Genomic DNA, 6,908 nt, shown 5'->3' with positions numbered 1-6,908 from the left:
GATTACTTTTTCTGTCCCTTATGGTTTGCTACCTGTTCCTTGCTGGCTTACCTCTCCTGCTGACATACTGATTGCAAAAAAAAAGGGCAGTCTCACTTTTGTGTTTTTTTGTCCACTTATGCAGTCTCCCCCAGCTCTTGTTACCGGCTCTCAGATAATATTAGGGCTGCTGCCCCGATCAAGAGTGAGAAGTCTCTGTGATTAACACTCAGCCCTGCTCTCCTTTTCCTTGATGAGAAAATTTATACCTGCAAGGAGCCACACCAGAAAACAGGGGAAGACACCTCCATGTCCATGCAAAGGGTAGAGGTGCCAGAAGCCTAAACGCAGACATCCAAAGGGCAACAAAACTGGTGAAGCGTCAGGAGAACAAGTCTTCTGAGGAGCATCTGAGGAAACCGGGGTTGTTTAGTCTGAAGAAAAGGCTAATGGGACACCTTATCACACTCTGCAGCTACCTGAAAGGAGGTTGTAGCAAGGTGGGATCAGTCTCTTCTCCCAGGTAACAAGTGACAGGATGAGAGGAAGTGACCTCAAGTTGTGCCAGGGGACGTTAAGATTGGATATTACAAAACATTTCTTCATCAAAAGGGCTGTCAAGCACTGGAACAGGCTGCCCAGGGAACTGCTGGAATCACCATCCCTGGTTGTATTTAAAACACAGGAAGATGTGGCGCTTAGGGACATTGTTTAGAGGTGGAGTTGGCGGTGCTAGGTTAAGGGTTGGATGTGACGATCTTGAAGGTCTTTTGCAGCCCAAACCCTGATTCCATGTCTGACTCACAGCGCCGTGGGCAGCGGCAGGGGGTGCGTCGGGTCGGGGCTGCCGCAGCCTCCCCAGAGACACGGCAGCCTCCCCCCTCCTGCCTGCCCCAGGGAAGCACACAGGCAGCCCGGGTCCATCTCAAAGGAGTTTCTGCAGCGGAACTCCTGCCCTCAGTGCTTCTGTGATGGATCAGGTGGGGTGTTTTCCCCCAGGGGAAGCCGCCTTGGCATACCGCAGGGATGTAGGTCTGGGCCCAGGCTGCGAGGCTGATGCTGGGATCCAGCCAGGGCTTAACCCAGAGCACCATCGGAGGCTTGGCTGTCTCTGCTCCTGCCCGTCACAACTGCAGCCGTCCTCAGTTTTAATTTGGAAGTCAAATCATCATAGAATCACCACTCCTTTTATTGAGATCTGCTCTCTTTCTCGTGTGAGAGAAGATAACAGAAAGCAAATCAGACACTAGATTTAGAGAAAAGCAATTGGTTTAAGAGTTATCATTATTGAATGCCTCTATAGTACACGATTTTCTTTCTGAAACACCCCTCAAGTACAAGACAAAGATTGTAAATTGTAATATAAACATTGCTGTGTTTGTCCAGTACGTTTCTGGGTGATTTCTGCCAGCTAGCTTTGGAATCACTTGTTTAGAAAAAAAGTTTATAAACAGCCTGCTGACAACAAGTTTTATTGTTGTTTTTTTTTTCTTAACATATATATTTGATGCTGTGTTGTTTCATTTATTCCCATCTCCAAGAGAACAATTTTTATCATTAATAATAACAATATTACCATTTTTGTCTGTTTCCTGTGTAGGTGGGGAATTGCCCTCTTCCATTACTACTAAGATGAAAAAAAAAGTACATCTTCAGTACATATTTCTTTATAGAAGGGAAAGAGTAGCATGTATTCAGCAATAATTTATTGCACCAGCTGCTTGTCAGTAAAAGCACTGGAAGAAAAAATCGTTCTAACCCTAGAAGCCCATAGGAGGGCACTGAGATGTAGCAGGGAAGGGTGCAAAATGATGAAACCATCCTGCTGAGCCTAGGGAAAAAGCTACAAGGGCTGTAACCCTCTGTAACCCTCACAGTAAAGAAGTTCTTCCTCATGTTGAGGTGGAACTTCCTATGGTAGAGTTTCAATCCATTGCCCCTCGTCCTATCACAGGGCACAAGTGAAAAGAGCTTGTCCCTGCCTTCTTGTTGTCCAGCCCTCATGTATTTATAGACATTAATTAGATACCCCCTCAGTCTTCTCCTCTCTAGACTGAAAAGCCACAGGTCTCTTAGCCTCTCCTCATAAGACAGGTGTTCCAGTCCCGTAATCATCCTCGTAACCCTCCACTGCACTCTCTCAAGTAGATCCTTGTCCCTCTTGAACAGGGGAGCCCAAAACTGGATACAGTACTCCAAGTGATGTCCATTAGGGCCAAGTAGAGAGGAAGAGAACCTCCCTCGATCTGCTGGACACATTCCTCTCAATGCATCCCCAAGATACCATTTGCCTTCTTGGCCACAAGGGCACATTGTTGTCCCATGGATAACTTGCTGTCTACCAGGACTCCAAGGTCCTTCTCCATAGAGCTGCTCTCTAGCAAATCACCTCCTAGCCTGTACTGGTGCATTTTGTTGTTGCTTCCCAGATGCAGGACTCTGCATTTGCTCTTGTTGAACCTCATTAGGTTTCCCTTTGCTCAGCTCTCCAGTGTGTCCACATCTTGCTGAAAGGCTGCACAGCCTTCAGGTGAATCAGCCGGTCCTCCCAGCATTGTGTCATCAGCAAATTTGCTGAGAAGACAGGTTGTCCTGTCTTCAAGGTCATTGATAAAGATGTTGAACAGGACTGAACCCAGCACTGATCCTTGAGAAATACTTCTACATCCTTGCTAGGAGCCAGAAACTGCTGGGAAGAGCTGGCCAGGAACTTTTGACTGAAGTGCCTGCTATGAAGTGCCCTTCCAGAAGAATTACAAAACTGAGGACAAGCATGGGGTATATGCATTTTCCTTGTCCTTTCTAATACTGCTGCCTGCAGACTTCCACTTCTGTTTTGTTTTGGCTTGTTTTTTCCACTTGCCCTAGAAAACAGAATTTGTATGGAAGAAGAAAAATTTCTTTTTCAGGTGCAGCTCAGACTTTTAATCTCGCTTCACCCCCTTCTACTGCACTGAAATTTCTTGCACAAAATGGTGCCACTAGCCTCACTCTCCCTGGCCAGGTAGTTATTTAGGATTATATATTTGACCATACACTTAACCCCAGATCTTGGCTTCCCCTGTTTTCCTTAGCTTCCCTCTCTTCTTCTGCCAACTTTTTCCCTTCTACAGAATCTTTAATGCCTTCTTTTCATCTACCCTCAGCTGTTTGTGGGATATTGGGATGCTCTTCCCTTTGTATCCTTGTTTGCACCTCCAGCCTGTCCCCATCCAGAAACTTACTTCTTCTGTTCATGCAGGAGACTTTAAAATTGCTCTGACTTTGCTTTGCCTCCATCGACCAGAATGAAAATCTTGTCTTGTGATGTTTCCTTGAGAATGACCAGTTACCAGTAGGAGCTTAGCAGGGTTAAGAGAGATGTTAATGGTTTCTCTGATCCACGGTGGCAGCACCTTCCTTGATTGCTTATGACTCAAGCCCACCTTCCACTTGTTCCTCTCTCTGCATTCTCAGGCCTGTCTTGCAGGGGGTGCTCCATATATATTCATTGTAGCTTTTCCTAACCATTTTGTAGCTAAAATTTTCTGACCCACTGTCTTGTGTCTTGCGTACTGGAGCTTTCTTTTCTCTGCTCTCAAACAATGCAGTGTCACTCCTTCAGTCTGCGCAGAGAGGCTGCTACAGGGGAGCTGCTGCCAAGACACTCTGTCCTTGTTTGACGAAAATAATATCAGTAAAAGGAAAAGTGGCTTCATCCTGGCTCAGACCAGGACACACTGGGAGATGTACTGAGTTCCCTTCCCAGACCCTCTGGCCTTCAGTCATGCAGGTGTGAGCCCAGGTCACTGCTTTATATATATATATATATGTAATTAACTGTCTGTAAAGCTTTGCTGTAAACTATGTCCTGGGAATGGATTGAGATAGAAAAGTACCCTTTTGTGAACAGTTATTGTTAATTTTGGTGTCTGAAACAGAGTGGTGAAGTGAGACACAAAGCATGATGTGATCAGGTGGAAGAGCAATGAAAATGAAAAACTTGCATGAAGAGATTATAGGCAGGATGCTTCCCACCACTTTGTTCTCCCTGGGGGATGAACAGTGTGCAGAAGAAGAATATTTGGTGTATAAGCAGATGTTGCACTCCACAAGCTCAATAGGGAGTAATTCCTGATTCACCAGCTTCCAGCCCCAGCAATTCAGTTAGCAGAAAATAGTGGAGTCCCGAGCACAGAGACTTTTCTCCTGACACTTGGCTGTGGAAGAGATTATCCATCTCCTATGAGGGAATATGCAAGAGGCCACTACAAAGTTAAGTCACATTATGGCAAGATAAACCCTTGGCGAATAGCCATGCTCTCTGTGAGATGATCCCTATCACCCCTCTCTCCCCCGGGTGCCAGAGGTGCCTGCTGTGGAGGGCACTGCCTGGGCTGCCTACCCTGGTGCAGCTGGCATGCTCCTGCCCTCTGAGGTGACAGCCGTGCCAGCCACCACCATCCTCATCAGGGTCTGCAGGTGCCCACAGTGGAGTACTCTAGCTGCCATCACCAGAGTATCTCCCGTGGGATCTCACAGGGTCTAAGAAAACCCCTGTTGCTCTAGATTTTTGAAGTAAGTTCGCTTAGGTATGAAGAATAAAGGATCAGTGTCTCAAAAGATGTCTGTACAGTGGGCATTTGGGCTCTTTGAAAACCTCCCTGTAGCTGTCACTGTGGCAGCTGCAGCTCTCTTAAGTGCCTTTGAAAGACGGGTCCTCATAAACTTTTTTTAGTGCAGATTGCATTTGTTGGAACCTCTGGCTCCATTTCTGCTCATGAGTAGTGTAGGAGCCTAAATTTCATTACCTTTCAAATAGGTTTAGCTGCTTTTGAAAATTTTACTGCTAGATCTCTTTTACAAATCTCCTCCATTGTCCACAATTAAAGAGCAAGAAGATTGTCTCTTTGAGGCTGTCATTTAGAGGTTGGATAAAGGCTGAGAGCTGGAAAAAAGCATCTATTGAAAGTATCTGTGGAATCTCTCGTTGTCCAACAGAAAACCATTATAATGCAGCACCAGGCTCGGGAGACCTGCATTATTCTATTCACAAGTCTGCCAACAGCCTGTTAAATAACTGCCAGTCACTTCTGGTTTTGTGTGTGTATTAAGGTTACTCACTGGTGAAATATGGGTATTGATGTTTACTCTCCTTTGGAGAAAGGCTTGGAAGCTTGAAATGAACACTACAGCAGGGGTGTCTATGCTCATACAAATGCCTGGCCATTTTGCCTGCTCCAGGAAGATAAATGCTAGTGTTATGATAAAAAAGATACATAATTTATAATAAAGATAAGCTCTCATATGCAATTTTGACAAAAGATAAAAACATCTTTGGGAAATATCCTTAACATTTCTAAGTTACTTCTGGGGAACGTCCACAGACTAGGCAACTGCGAATAAAACTTGTGTCCTTCACATTGGTAGTAATCATCTCTCCTGCAACAGTTTATTATGTCTGACATCAATAAAGAATATTTTTATTATCTAAAGTAAGTTTCAATCTTCACAGAATCTGGGTTTTGAGGTTTTTACATGTTTCTCTTTTCTGCATTTATCTTTACAATTTCTCATTCTCTGTGACCAAAAGAGGTTGTCCTAAAACCTGAATGCTGGGTTTGTCAAAACTGAAAATGAGAAAGCTGTAGCTGTAGACTTGAAGTGCTTCCTGGAAAGAAATATGAACCTTGCAAAGGCAAAGGCAAAATGAGTCTTCCTAGAAGTCATAAGAGTCTATTCCATCACTGATGGAGACACCTGAGATATGGTGATCTGCCTGCACTCATCTCAAAAAAAGAAAGGGGCAGTCAACACCTCCATTAGCTGGAAGGTAAGACGTGGTTCCAGCTTTACTTCCCTTTCCTCGTGTTGGTTCCCCACATAGTTTTCTATGTAACGGTATGAGAGACTTCAGTGTAGAAACATTTATACTGTGATGAATTATGACTTACTGGTTCTGTCAAAGAGGGTTTGGCAAGCAGATCTCTATGTTGTCCATCTGGAAGAATAAAGGTTCACTATGAGAGCTAGAGCTCTGAGTGGTGGGTTTACAAATCACAGAGTCACTAAGTAATTTAAATGGGAAGGGAGCATGGGAGGTCTCAGGTCCCACCTCCTGCTCAGAGCAGGTCACCACTGACTGCTGACAAGGCTGCTGAATGTGGGGATCCATCAGGATTACGAGTGGCTGCTCCCACTTCCTCTTGCTTCCTTTCCACTTTATCCCAAAGCTTGGAAGGCAAAGAGGAGGAAGTGTGCATCCCTTTGTCATGCAGCCCCTCTGACCAGACTAACCTGGGGGAAGTTCTGGGAGAGGTGTCTCACCATGCCAAGGGGCTGAGCTGCTTCAGTAGCTCCACGGTGCCTCTCTGTGTCTTTGGCCCTTCCTGCTGTGCCAAACATGGCATTGCCTCCAGCTGGCTTCTGCACAACCTGGCAGCCTCGCACAGAGCTGGCCCTGACCCACCAAAATGCTTTTGCCTGTGTGCCCTGATCAGGCTGCGCACAGTAGCTCTATGTCCTCTGCTTTTAACCGTGGCAACCTCGGGTCTATTTTTAAAAGCAGGCTTTTGGAGGGACAGAATACCAGAAAATTTGGCTTCTCCTCTGTTCCCTCAGGCTCTCAGCACAACTCTCTCTGGGGTGTTTGGCTTTAAAAAAATATGGAAGGAGCCCTACTTAAAGTTAAGGGTACACATAAGTCCTTTGTTGACTTACAGTGACCAGTGGCAAAGCAGCTGAAAACACTGACCCAGGTCACAAGAAAGAGGCAGAAAAACAGCTACTTGAAGTCTCCCGCTCAGAATCCCATCCTGGGAGAGGGCTCCTGAGTGCCTGGAGATTTTCCAGATGGTTGTCCTGAAATTCTTCCTTTATCTAGAAACCAGTGATCACATTTGAATGTCTGATTTGAATCACCTCTCCGCTTGCTTCCAAGTAATTCTAGC

This window comes from Apus apus, chromosome 1 (assembly GCF_020740795.1).
Source record: "Apus apus isolate bApuApu2 chromosome 1, bApuApu2.pri.cur, whole genome shotgun sequence".
Classification (NCBI taxonomy): Eukaryota; Metazoa; Chordata; class Aves; order Apodiformes; family Apodidae; genus Apus; species Apus apus.
The sequence above is the reverse complement of the archived record's forward strand: the minus strand, read 5'-3'. Positions refer to the sequence as shown.